General features: G+C 36.1%; 1 pseudogene; it reads left to right on the top strand.

The window, feature by feature from the left end:
- The first annotated feature begins 12,285 nt into the window (after positions 1-12,285).
- On the top strand, positions 12,286-12,993 carry LOC125472654 (annotated as a pseudogene).
- Positions 12,994-14,001: the final 1,008 nt, after the last annotated feature.

The raw sequence follows: 14,001 nt of genomic DNA, 5'->3' as shown, positions 1-14,001 counted from the left end.
AACAACTCCCATGCCATGGCCTACTCATATTCCCATTTCCTTTCCAACATCTCACATGCATTTCCACCTTCCTACTTCATCATTTCACCACATTTTCCCTTTTATTTCCACATGCAATTCTTCATCATTGCAACCACAAACACCTTAAACAAATAGCCATATACATCTCCACTCCTCCTATAAATACCCTTGCATTAGAATGGATAAGTGAGGGATCGTTCTGGACCGGGGATTAGGAGGGATTGTTAATCTCTTGGAAACTGACTCAAAAACGTAAAAACAAGATAAAACACTAAACTAGACTCAAAGAATGTGAAACTAAACGTTAAAACACTAAGACAAACCAAAAGACTCAAAATGCTTTAAAAACACAAACTAAATTGATTTCTAACTAAATTGAACAATTAAGTAAAGGGGGATTGGATTTGGACGAATTTAAACTAAAAATGGAAACTTGGAAATAAAACAAATTGTAAATATGGATTTGACGGAAATGAATGGATGGGAAGCTAGCTAAGGGGTTCATCTCCACATATGTTATACTTGCATACAAAACGATGTCTAATTGCTTTTCAATAAACCATGAATTCTCAACGCCCCGGGTTAATTAGGTCCGCTTAAATTAACCGTCAAGTTTTCCTTAAGTTAATGAATTGGATGATTGCATACGACAATCCAAAGCATTCCTCACAAGTTCCCTACATGAATTGCATAATAGAGAATCATTAAGCATCATGAAAACTATAAGTGTTGACGAGGCATTCGTTACTATGATTGCATGAAACTTATGCCAAGAATATGTTTAACACGATTGTTTATAAGCAACCTCCACTACTTGTGAATATAAGTTCATAACTATTACGTGAAACTCACTTATATTCTAGCGTCAAATTCATGCATGAAAATTAAGCGTTCATTCTTAATAAACATACATAAATAGGTTATCAATCAAACAGTTAAACAAATTGAATTCACAACTTATGAAACGTAATTAAAAGTAATCAAATCATATTACAAACATAAACATAGTTTCGAATCACCCCCTAGCTAAAGGGGGTTTATTTCCTCATACGTACAAAACAAAGAGAATTGAAATTAAACATTGAAATCAAAGAAACGCCTAAACATTCCAACAACTCAATCTTGAATTGTATGAACGTTTAGGCCCTCTTATCTTCCTCTTTATTGTAGCATAAGGTCTAGGGATAGTTGGTTGGGGGGATGGAAGTGTTGGGAAATTATGGAAATGGATGAGGAGTGGTGGAAATGGAAGATGGTTTTTTGGATTCTAAGGGAGAGAAACTCACGGCTAGGGAAGTGTTTGTGGTGTGTTGTGTTGTGAATGAGATGAGATGATTTTTGAATGAATGAATGCAAGGGTATTTATAGGAGGAGTGGAGATGTATATGGCTATTTGTTTAAGGTGTTTGTGGTTGCAATGATGAAGAATTGCATGTGGAAATAAAAGGGAAAATGTGGTGAAATGATGAAGTAGGAAGGTGGAAATGCATGTGAGATGTTGGAAAGGAAATGGGAATATGAGTAGGCCATGGCATGGGAGTTGTTTTGTTGGTGTAAATGTGCCATGGTTGCAATGATGAAGAATAAAGGGTGCATGTGGGGTGGAATTGAATGAATGCAAAGTGAATGAATAATGAAATGAGTTAAAGAGGGAGAATGTGGTGAAATGATGAAGTAGGAAGGTGGAAATGCATGTGACTTGTTTGTGGAATAAAGAATGAATGGTGGAATGATGAAGAGTTGCATAAAGAATGCATGTAGGGTTAGCTAGGTTGGCTTTGTTTGGGTGCATGTGTGTTAATGGTGGTTTTGCATGTGAATTGATGGATTGTTTTTGATGGAATGGATGGTTCTTTGCATGGCTTTTGAAGTGATTGTGGGCTTTGGAATTGGAAGGAAATGCATGGCCTTGGGGTTGGTTTAAGAGAGAATGGGCTAGGCCCTTTGTTTTATGTCCAAAATGAATACAAGGCCTTCAAATTCGTCCAACACTTTGGCTCCAATCATATGCTATCCATTCCAAGCCCAATTTTGCTCCAAAATGCTCCAAAATGCATCTTTTTGCTTCCTTAGCCATATGAACCTAAAAACACACGAAAATGGCTTAAACTACTAAAACAACTATGAATTAACAACATAGATGCACGAAAACAAGCTAAGTAAGTCGCCTAAATATGCTCCTATCAAACTCCCCCACACTTATCTTTTGCTAGTCCTCGAGCAAAACAGAATAAAAACAAATAAACAAAACGACACTAAACACGTAAAACACAACCTACACCTTCCAACAATCGTTTCAGGGATTTCCAATGCACATGACAAGTTAAAAATTATTATTCCCACAGAATTTAGCCATCTTTACCCTTAAGTACATTCTTAATCATAGTCACCACATACTAGTTCACAATTAAGCATTTAAAACCATGTTTTGAATGTAGTAACATGCCTTAGAGAATTTGCTCAATTCCTTACAAGATATGCACTCAATTTTCACTCAGATTTTCTAACTACACACCCTAATCTAGTCATATGTGAGAAGATTGATGTAAACATGAAAACGAACACTCACATATATGTATCACAAAGAACGCAATTTTTGGAGTTAATAAGCATGTTTAGATTATGATCTCATGAATGGAATGCTACTACTTAGACGCGAGAACCAGTGACACCATATGCTCATACCAAATTCAAACTCCACAATTGAAATACATAACACTCAAGATTGAAGTCACGGGTTGTAATGGGGCTTGGGGCGTGTGGATAACAAAGAAGGGATATGGAAAACAAAGGTTCTTAAAGAAATAGTGAGCAAGGCAATTGAATCAACTTAGAATTTTCTTTTGAATGAAAACTCAACTTTGGAACAAAAAGGGAGACAATTTAGGGCCAGAATTGGTGTTTTGAGCCCTTACTTCAATCACTCATTCTTTCATTTTTTTCAAGCTCTTTTTTCTTTCTTTCTTTTCTTTTCTGTTTTTCTTTTCTTTTGAAACTCAAAACATACTTAAGAACAAGCATTCCTTCTCCCACACTCATTTTCTTGCATAATGTAACTCAAAAGGAATTCATTTAAGTCATGCTCACTATCTTCTAAGAACAAAGGTGTGGATTGTCCTAAACTAGGCTAGGTGAGGATAATGTGGGTTGACAAAGAATAAAGGCTAAACAAAGCTCAACGGGGGTAAAACTTACAACATATACGAAATATGGGAAGTGAGGCTATTTGGCTATGGTGGCAACTACACAACTTCATCTTGGTATATGTTATGCAAATCAATAACATGCTTTGAATGAAATGGGCATGAGTTCTAGCATTTGGAACTATATGATGAAACGCCTTCTAAGTAGTAACCAAGCAAAGAATAATGAGATCATGCAACGACTTTAGAAAACAAGAAATCACAGATTATACTCTCCAAAGAACGTTATAGGCTCAAGTCTCTCAGGGTTGTAGCGTTTGTTTGAGTTCCTTCCTTCAAGCATGTTACATAACTAATTTTTTTCTTTTATAATTGCATGTGAAGTCATACATTATAACCATAACCAAGCATATACCAAGAGTAAATCAAACTTTTCTCCATGTTTATAACTCTTTTCAACAGTCATGCAATTAGAAACCAAATCCTTATCATTGTGTTGGAAGGTGACCTACGACACAAAAACGACTCAAAACACTCTTTTTAGGCTTTTCAAAACATGTTTTAAAAATTTTTATGTGATTTTCGAATTTTTAAGTCAAAACACACTAAACACACTTAAAAACAGCAAGAAACAACATTTGAAGTTATGGTGGATAAAACCCTACGAATTTGCATCAAAACACTTTAGTAACTCCCCCACACTTAAAACAAACATTGTCCTCAATGTTAAAAACCACACTAAACACAAACAAACATATAAACAGCAATTAAACATACTAAACATGGCAGAATGTATCTAACAAAGAGAAGAGTTTAGAGATGCAAATCTGGTTATGGAGTTTTCGTTCCATCTTCTCCTTGGTGATTGCAGTGAGGCTTCATCTTGAGTTTCCACAGGCTTACTCTTGAACTGCGCTGCTCCCATCGTTGATTTTCCTTTGTGCTACTCTTGAACTGGGCAGCAGGCTTCCTTTGGTCTCCCCCGAAGGTCTGAGCTTCCTCCTTTTATCTGTTTCTTTGTTCAATCTCTCCAATTCGTATTGAAGAGGGTTAGAGGATAGCTCAGCAAAGCTAGGTAAGCAACCAGGGAATAGAGTCCAGATAGACTCCAAGTGCCGGCTGATTGCTTCTTTTACTTTGCCATGCAAGTAATATCAAGGACAAAGGAAAAGACAGGGAAAGAGCATGATATGAGATACCTTTGCTTTCGCCCTTGATGATATGAGATACCTTTGCTTTCGAAGAGGCAGCGAATGAATCCACATGTTTCGATCCACCGTTTCCTCTTCCTCATTCGTACTGCAGGCATTTGGTATCTTCTTTGGGGGATACATCCATGTTTGAAAGTGTGATCTCAAGAGAAGAAGAAATCTGAGCATGTTTGAGAGGGTTGGTTGCAGCTTACATTTTCGGCTGAGAAGGAAAATTATGCATTTGTGGGTGTATGCCTTGCCATGAAGGTTGATGTATATAGGAATTGTAATGGCAAATGGCAGTGCGGATGCGGCAATGTCCTCCACGCGTCTTCTGAAAAGCTGGGAGCTTTTGACAAAGTGGCACGCGTCTTCTGAAAAGCCGGGAGCTTTTGACAAAGTTGCACTCGCTTTCTGGAAAGCCGGAAGCTTTCGGCTTTGTCACCCATGTTTGTCGGCTAAAGTGTGCAGCTGATTTCTCGCCTTCCACGCGTCTTCTGAAAAGCTGGGAGCTTTTGACAAATTTGCACACGCTTTCTGAAAAGCTTGGATTGCGTCTGAAGAGCTGGCGATCTTTACGCCAGAAAATCCGGTTTTTGAAGAGCGGTGTCTCTTCAATGCTGAATTGGTGATTGTGTCGCCTATCCTTTAATAGAGGTGATCGATCACCTCTATCTGCACACTTTGAAGACTTCCCAAAAATCATCTTCGGCCCGTCGAGATTTTCCTCCATCCAACCCTTTTCTTTTAACTTCTTGAACAATGGCTAGCTCATCCAACCCATCGAACATTTGCTTAGATTTGAGTCTAAGCAGTGACCCGGTCGCACCTCGTCAGGATAAGGTATGGTGCCCGTCTTTCTTATCTTCCCATGGCCCTCTTACAGATGAGGACTCTGTGATGACGGATCCCACAACGGCTACGATAGTGGCTCGGAACCTCCTCACTCCCAAAGACAGTCAGCTGCTTTCAGGACGGTCCGATGAGTTGGCCGTTCAAGAATCCCTGGCTCTGAGTGTTCAGTGCGCTGGCTCTGTGTCCAACATGGGCCAACGCCTTCTTGCTCGCTCCCGTCAGGTTGAATCCTTGATGGCGGAGGTGGAGAGTCTTAAGCAGGAGATCAAACAGCTTAAGTACGAGAACCGAAGTTTGCACGTGCTTGCCAACAATTATTCAACAGGCATGAAGAGGAAGCTTGATGAGCTTGATGACCGTCAACGGTTTGCAGCTTTCTTCCAGAGGCACTTCTTTCCTGGGTCATCCAGCGTTCCACCAAGGTTTGGGGCCTTGAATGATCTATCTTCGGTGCCTCCCGCTCCTATGCCTCCTGCTCCGATGCCTCCTGCTCCGATGCCTCCTACTCCGATGCCTCTTGCTCCGATGCCTCCTGCTCCGATAGTGTTGCCACGTAGTGGGGCCTCACGTACACAACCTTTGTAAAGGCTCCATCTTTCTGCCATGTTTAGATACAATTGTAATTTATCGAAAAAAATCAATGAACAAGCAAAAGTTTTATTTACTGTATTGGGTTGCCTCCCAAGTAGCGCTTGCTTTAACGTCGTACAGCCGGACGATGAACCCAATCACTCCAGGATATGTTCACGAATCGGATGAGAACTCCGAGTCATGAACTAGTACCTAAAACAAGAAACAAAACAAATTTAAGAATCTGGAAAAATAAAAACAAACGAAAATAAAACAATCCAAGGGATTAGCAAAGTTGCTAATCCCCGGCAACGGCGCCAAAATTTGATGCGAGATTTACTTGACACTCAAATTAAACCCTCGTTTGACAATTGTAGTAGAATGGATAAGTGAGGGATCGTTCTGGACCGGGGATTAGGAGGGATTGTTAATCTCTTGGAAACTGACTCAAAAACGTAAAAACAAGATAAAACACTAAACTAGACTCAAAGAATGTGAAACTAAACGTTAAAACACTAAGACAAACCAAAAGACTCAAAATGCTTTAAAAACACAAACTAAATTGATTTCTAACTAAATTGAACAATTAAGTAAAGGGGGATTGGATTTGGACGAATTTAAACTAAAAATGGAAACTTGGAAATAAAACAAATTGTAAATATGGATTTGACGGAAATGAATGGATGGGAAGCTAGCTAAGGGGTTCATCTCCACATATGTTATACTTGCATACAAAACGATGTCTAATTGCTTTTCAATAAACCATGAATTCTCAACGCCCCGGGTTAATTAGGTCCGCTTAAATTAACCGTCAAGTTTTCCTTAAGTTAATGAATTGGATGATTGCATACGACAATCCAAAGCATTCCTCACAAGTTCCCTACATGAATTGCATAATAGAGAATCATTAAGCATCATGAAAACTATAAGTGTTGACGAGGCATTCGTTACTATGATTGCATGAAACTTATGCCAAGAATATGTTTAACACGATTGTTTATAAGCAACCTCCACTACTTGTGAATATAAGTTCATAACTATTACGTGAAACTCACTTATATTCTAGCGTCAAATTCATGCATGAAAATTAAGCGTTCATTCTTAATAAACATACATAAATAGGTTATCAATCAAACAGTTAAACAAATTGAATTCACAACTTATGAAACGTAATTAAAAGTAATCAAATCACCCATGAGATATCTTAGATCTTTTGACTGCTTGGAGATGTGATTGTCTAGGACTATGCATAAATTGGCACACAAGATTGACTGCAAATGAAAAATCTGGTCGAGTGCAAGTTAGATATTGAAGTCCACCAACACTACAAAACGAAGTGCATTAGCGAGGGTCAAATGCTGCTAGAAAGGGCATTTTGTCACAAATACTTATTTTCGACGGGAAAAAGCCCTCGTTGGGCTCCGTAAATTGTCCCATTGGAAATACTTTTGTTCCAACTAGCAGTTAGAATTAATTCATTTTCGATGCACATGACGCATCGTTAATAGTTACATTTATGTCAGAAATGTATTTTCAAAATGGCAAACTTATTTTATTTTCGACGTGGAAATGTGGTTGCAAATACTTATATAGTTGTCGAAATTACTTTCCAAATGACGATGTATGTTTTTTGCGATGATTTTTTTCCAGCCAAACAATTGTGTCAGAAAATTTATTTTCAACAGAATAATTTTTATTTATAAGAGTGCAGAATTATCACAATTACAGTTACCGACAATACGAGATTGTCAAAAATACATAACCGGCTTCACAGAAATAGGCACAAAAACATATTTGCAACAATCAAGCATTGTCGAAAATATGTACTTATGATGGTGATGCTTTATCGGTAATACATATTTGCAATGGCAAACTTCGTCGGGAATACATATATTTTCAACAATGAAGCTTCGTCGAAAATATATATTTGCAACGGTGAAGTTTCATCGACAATATATATTTGCGATGCTTAAGTTCTATTAATATATATTTCTAATGATGAAGCTTCGTTGGAAATATATATTATTGACCATGTTTAGTTGTTGTGAATTTTGTCATAACCAATATTTGGTTGAAAATAGGTATTTCCGATAGGAACGTCTTAGTTAGAGATGTTTTACAATCAAAAAAGTTATCTTATATTTATAATTAAGCTATATATTGGAATTAAAAACATGATAAAAATAGGTATATAATCATTACTAATAAATTAACCAAACCATTCTAATTATACATATACTAAAACCCAACAGATTGGTACTGTTCATTATAGTGTCCTTCCCGTTTTGCCCTTTGTTTTCTTCATGTTTTGGGTTTTTTGTTTTTGTTGTACAGTGGTTTATCGCATTTGCCCCCTTCTTGGTTTTGTTCTTGCATGTTGGTGATGCTTATCTATAAGAGCAACTCCAGCGTGTGAAACCTCCCCCCAGGCAATACACTATGCTATCCACCTGGTGAATAGTAACTACCCCTTAATGAACAGTAATTTCCTTTTGCATCTCCACCGTTGCACTTTAATAGCCCTAGCAATAGGCAATAAAATATTAGTATTTTTTTTTATTTATAAAATAATACAAAATAATTTTAATTGTAATTTCGGATAAGATTTTTAATCGTTCTCGTTGCGTCAGTTGTCATAAAATCCGAAAAGACAATTATTGGGGATGGATTTCCGATACGATTTTTAATCATACTCATTGCGCCACATGTCATTATCCGAAAATACAATTATTGGTGATGGATTTCTGATAAGATTATTAACCAATCATGTCGTGCCACGTGTCATAATCTATTTACAATCTTTGAGGATAGATTTCCATCAGATTTTTAACGAATGACGCATGCCACGTGTCATTATCCGAAAATACAATTATTGGTGATGGATTTCTGATAAGATTATTAACCAATCACGTCGCGCCACGTGTCATAATCTGCTTACAATCTTTGAGAATAGATTTCCATCAAATTTTTAACGAATAACGACATGCCATATGGCATTATCTACAACCTAATCCTTTTTGAATCCTCCCTATAATCCACCATCCATCCTCACAAATCTCACACCAATTTTCTCAAGATCTCTATCATTATTCATAGTTTCTGCTTCCTTCTTCACAAAAATCTCTATTATTATTTATAGTTTCTACTTCTTTTTTACAATGTCTTCTTCTTCCTCAAGGATGATGTGGGAACTTGATCAGGAAGAGGAAGAATTGTTTAACCAATCAGAAGGAATGTTCAATCTCCAGGTGGCAAAAAATAAGAAGGAAGAGGATGAGGAGCGTAGAAGGAGAGATGACGAAGCAAGAATGGGCAGAGCTTCACATTCTCGTCGAGTCATCCAAACTGTGGCTTAGATTTGCAGGCCTAGCCGTTCCGGAAACCTTGATAGAAGCAGGCAACGACGAGGTACGGAACTCTTGGACGATTATTTTGTCCGTAATAGTGCATTCGCTGATACGTACTTTAGACGTCGTTTTAGAATGGAACGACATTTGTTCAACAAAATCATGATTGCTTTTTGCAACCATGATTCTTACTTTGTGCAAAAGAAGGATGCTTTTGGTTAGGCTTGGCAATTTTTGACACGACCCGATAACCCGACACGACACGACACGAAATTAACAGGTGTTTGGGTCAACACGATAACGAATCGGGTCGTTATCGGGTAACCCGATAAGCACCTGTTAAGATAACGGGTTGGTTCGAGTATACACGTGGGTAACACGATACACGATAAGCAGAATATTATTTATAATTTTATAACCCTAAAAAAATACTATAATAATTATATACATTAATTTTACAATTTTATACCCCTAAAAATTATAATAAATATATATATATATATATATTAAATTAACTATAAAATTTATAATAATTATAATAATTATATATACTATAATAATTATACCCCAAAATATTAAGTCTATCTATAATAATTATATATATATATATTAAATTTTATAAAAACTATAATAATTATTAATTAATAATTTAATATGCATGATGCATTGCATGATTTTGCATCCATTGAAATTTGATGTGATTTCTTTCCATTCAAATTTCAATAATCAATTTCTTGCCGTTGCCAACTTGCCGCCCTTTTTGAAAAAAAAAAAATGGAGGGAAAATGAAAATGTTAAGAAAAGTTGAAAATGAAACAAAAAAGTGAGGGAATTAGGGAAAGATGTTGGAGGGAAAAGTGAAAATGATAAGAAAAAGTTGAAAAGGAAACAAAAAAGAAAGGGAAAAATGAAAATTAATAGAAGTGGTGAGAAATTTTTTTTTTTTTTTTTAGTTATTAACTTTTTATCACACACATGACTGTCATATCTCACTATTTTTATAATGACACACGTGACACGTGATGTATGTACTATTCCGTGTACCAGTCAATTATAATTTATACGTACAAAATAAATAGATTTAAATCTACTTAATAAATATATACATACACACACACACACGGAACTTGATTGATGGCATACGACTTCTCCAAAACTAATTTCAACGATCCAAACCGTCAAAATTGTTTGTATATGCTTGGAGATCACATCAGCAAAAAATCACAAAAAAAAAACATTCAGAGATTAAGTAACAGGACAAAGCTTTTCAATAGTTATAAACGAAAAATCACGATTTAACGGTTATTTTAACTCCGATTTTGATGATTTTTTATAACTACACTCCTTGACCCTATATGAATACAATGAATGAATTCGATCTTCAATTTAAAATATTTACACAAGTGGATACCACAAAATCTTATGTTATACTTAATGAAAGTATAAATAAACTCTAAGTGTTAGTCAATCTATCGTTTTACGAATTCTCCAAAACTAATTTCAACGATCCAAACCGTCAAAATTGTTTGTATATGCTTGGAGATCACATCAGCAAAAAATCACAAAAAAAAAACATTCAGAGATCAAGTAACGGGACAAAGCTTTTCAACGGTTATAAACGAAAAATCACGATTTAACGGTTATTTTAACTCCGATTTTGATGTTTTTTTATAACTACACTCCTTGACCCTATATGAATACAATGAATGAATTCGATCTTCAATTTAAAATATTTACACAAGTGGATACCACAAAATCTTATGTTATACTTAATGAAAGTATAAATAAACTCTAAGTGTTAGTCAATCTATCGTTTTACGAATTCTCCAAAACTAATTTCAACGATCCAAACCGTCAAAATTGTTTGTATATGCTTGGAGATCACATCAGCAAAAAATCACAAAAAAAAAAAACATTCAGAGATCAAGTAACGGGACAAAGCTTTTCAACGGTTATAAACGAAAAATCACGATTTAACGGTTATTTTAACTCCGATTTTGATAATTTTTTATAACTACACTCCTTGACCCTATGAATACGATGAATGAATTCGATCTTCAATTTAAAATATTTACACAAGTGGATACCACAAAATCTTATGTTATACTTAATGAAAGTATAAATAAACTCTAAGTGTTAGTCAATCTATCGTTTTACGAATTCTCCAAAACTAATTTCAACGATCCAAACCATCAAAATTGTTTGTATATGCTTGGAGATCACATCAGCAAAAAATCACAAAAAAAAAAACATTCAGAGATCAAGTAACGGGACAAAGCTTTTCAACGGTTATAAACGAAAAATCACGATTTAACGGTTATTTTAACTCTGATTTTGATGTTTTTTTATAACTACACTCCTTGACCCTATATGAATACAATGAATGAATTCGATCTTCAATTTAAAATATTTACACAAGTGGATACCACAAAATCTTATGTTATACTTAATGAAAGTATAAATAAACTCTAAGTGTTAGTCAATCTATCGTTTTACGAATTCTCCAAAACTAATTTCAACGATCAAAACCGTCAAAATTGTTTGTATATGCTTGGAGATCACATCAGCAAAATAGTTTATGTGGAAGAGAGTTCTGACGTGGAAAACCTTACTGAAAACATCTTCAACATAACTCTTGAAGGCAATAGATCAAGCCAAAGTTCCAATACAATTTCATGATGATCGATGTAAATTGAAGATTTTGTAAATGGAGGTGTAAACTTTTGAGAAAGACTTACAATCTCAAAAACAAAAACTCTTTATCCTTGCACATTTAATATTTGTAATATATTAGTAGTGTATGTATTATTTTTTTTATTAGGCTTTTATTTTCGAGTGTAGATATAGTACTTGAACGAGAAATGTTTTAATGTTTTGAAGTAATATTTATGTGGCAATGTGTGGTATGTGCAAATTTTAAAAAAATATATTTTTTTCTTAACGGGTCATAACGGGTCGGGTCACTTTACCCGTTGGGTAAAGTGACACGACCTGTTAAGGACCCGTTAAGATAACGGGTGTGACATGACACGACCCGTTAAGATAACAGGTGTTACACGAAAACGACACGAACACGATAGACACGACCCGTTTGCCAGGCCTACTTTTGGTGCTATGGGTCTCCTTCCTCAGCAAAAAATTATTGATACCTTGCGGATGCTTGCATATGGAGTATCTGCAGACCAAGTAGATGAGATAACGAGGATGGAGAAATCAACCATTCTTGAGTCCCTAATGAGGTTTTGCGGAGCAATCGAATCTATCTACACCGCAGAGTACCTCCGAAAACCTACAAACATGGACTTGCAAAGGCTTCTGAAGAAGGCCGAGATGCGTGGTTTTCCTGGGATGATTGGAAGCATTGATTGTATGCACTGGACGTGGAAAAACTGTCCAAGTGCATGGCAAAGCGCTTACAGGGACAGAAAATGAGCAAAAAGTATCATTCTGGAGGCGATGGCATCTTTTGATACATGGATTTGGCACGCCTTTTTCGGGGTTCCGGGAGCTCAAAATGACTTCAACGTCCTTGCCCAATCTCCAGTGTTCAACGATGTCCTGCAAGGAAAGGCACCAAAAGTCACGTATGAGGTCAACGGACGTATGTACGACGGGCCATACTACCTAGTTGACGGCATTTACCCAAGGTGGTCAACATTTGTCAAAACAGTGCCATGTCCGCGAAGTGCAAAGGAAAAACACTTTGCAAGCTATCAAGAGAGGTGCAGGAAGGATGTGGAGCGTTGTTTCGGTATTCTCCAAGCTCGCTGGGCGATCATCAGGGGTGCTGCCAGATTGTTTGATGTAGAGTCGCTTCGATCCATCATGATGACGTGCATCATTCTTCACAACATGATTGTGGAAGATAAGTACGATTATGAAGTCGTTGATGAATATGGGCCAGACACGATGAACAATTCAAGAACACGTATATATTGTGCTCATGACGCCACCGATGAGCCCGTGCAACATGAGCCATTACAAAGGGATGGACATTACAATGAAAGGGTCATTCAACGATATACTGCATTTCAAATGCCAGACATGCACAACGCCTGACAAAATGACTTGATAGAGCACCAGTGGGCATTGAAACAAGCTGAAGATAATTAAGTTCATTTAGTGGGTTTTTTATTATTTGGTATGTTTATGTAATTTTATTTGGTGTGTTTTATTATTTGGTATGTTTATGTAATTTTTTTAGTTTAGCTTTAGTGAGTTTTTTATTATTTGGTATGCTTATGTAATTTTATTTGGTGTGTTTTTTTCATTTGAATAAATATTCTCTTAGTATAAATAAATAACTTACCAAATTCATTTGAATAAATATTCAATACGCTGGAAACAATATAAAGTACTATATTCAATAAACACTACTACAAAAAAAGGCTTTCATGACACTTAGAAATTTTTTTAATGACATTCTTTTATTAAAAGTGTCACTAAAATAAAATTATGACGCAACTTAAAAAATATAAATAAATTAAAATAAACAGATAAGAAAACCAAGAGACAGTTATCAAAAAGAGACCAGTTTCACACCCACTACAATTGCACGTTTGAACAGTTAACCTGTTCAGCCTAAATCTCATCCTTTTTCTTTAATATGCTTGTAAAGAAAAATATAACATAAACGGTGGAGTGGGACTTCGTTCCCCATCGGGACTTTGTTCTGCCATTGGAGAGGACGATATTCAACAGCAAGGCTGCAAGCCAGCAAAAGTCCCTCCTGTGCCACCGCCATCCAGCCATCTGAACACCATGCGTCGTCGCCCCTCACGGCTCCATGCTTTCGTCAGCCATCATCGGCCATTGTCAATGTTTAGGTAAATCCCTTACTTTCATTTACATAAGTTAATTGATGATTTGAGA

This window comes from the organism of the source record quoted next, unplaced genomic scaffold (genome assembly GCF_019419815.1).
Source record: "Pyrus x bretschneideri cultivar Hongxiangsu unplaced genomic scaffold, Pyrus_bretschneideri_v1 Contig70, whole genome shotgun sequence".
Classification (NCBI taxonomy): Eukaryota; Viridiplantae; Streptophyta; class Magnoliopsida; order Rosales; family Rosaceae; genus Pyrus; species Pyrus x bretschneideri.
The sequence above is the reverse complement of the archived record's forward strand: the minus strand, read 5'-3'. Positions and strand labels throughout refer to the sequence as shown.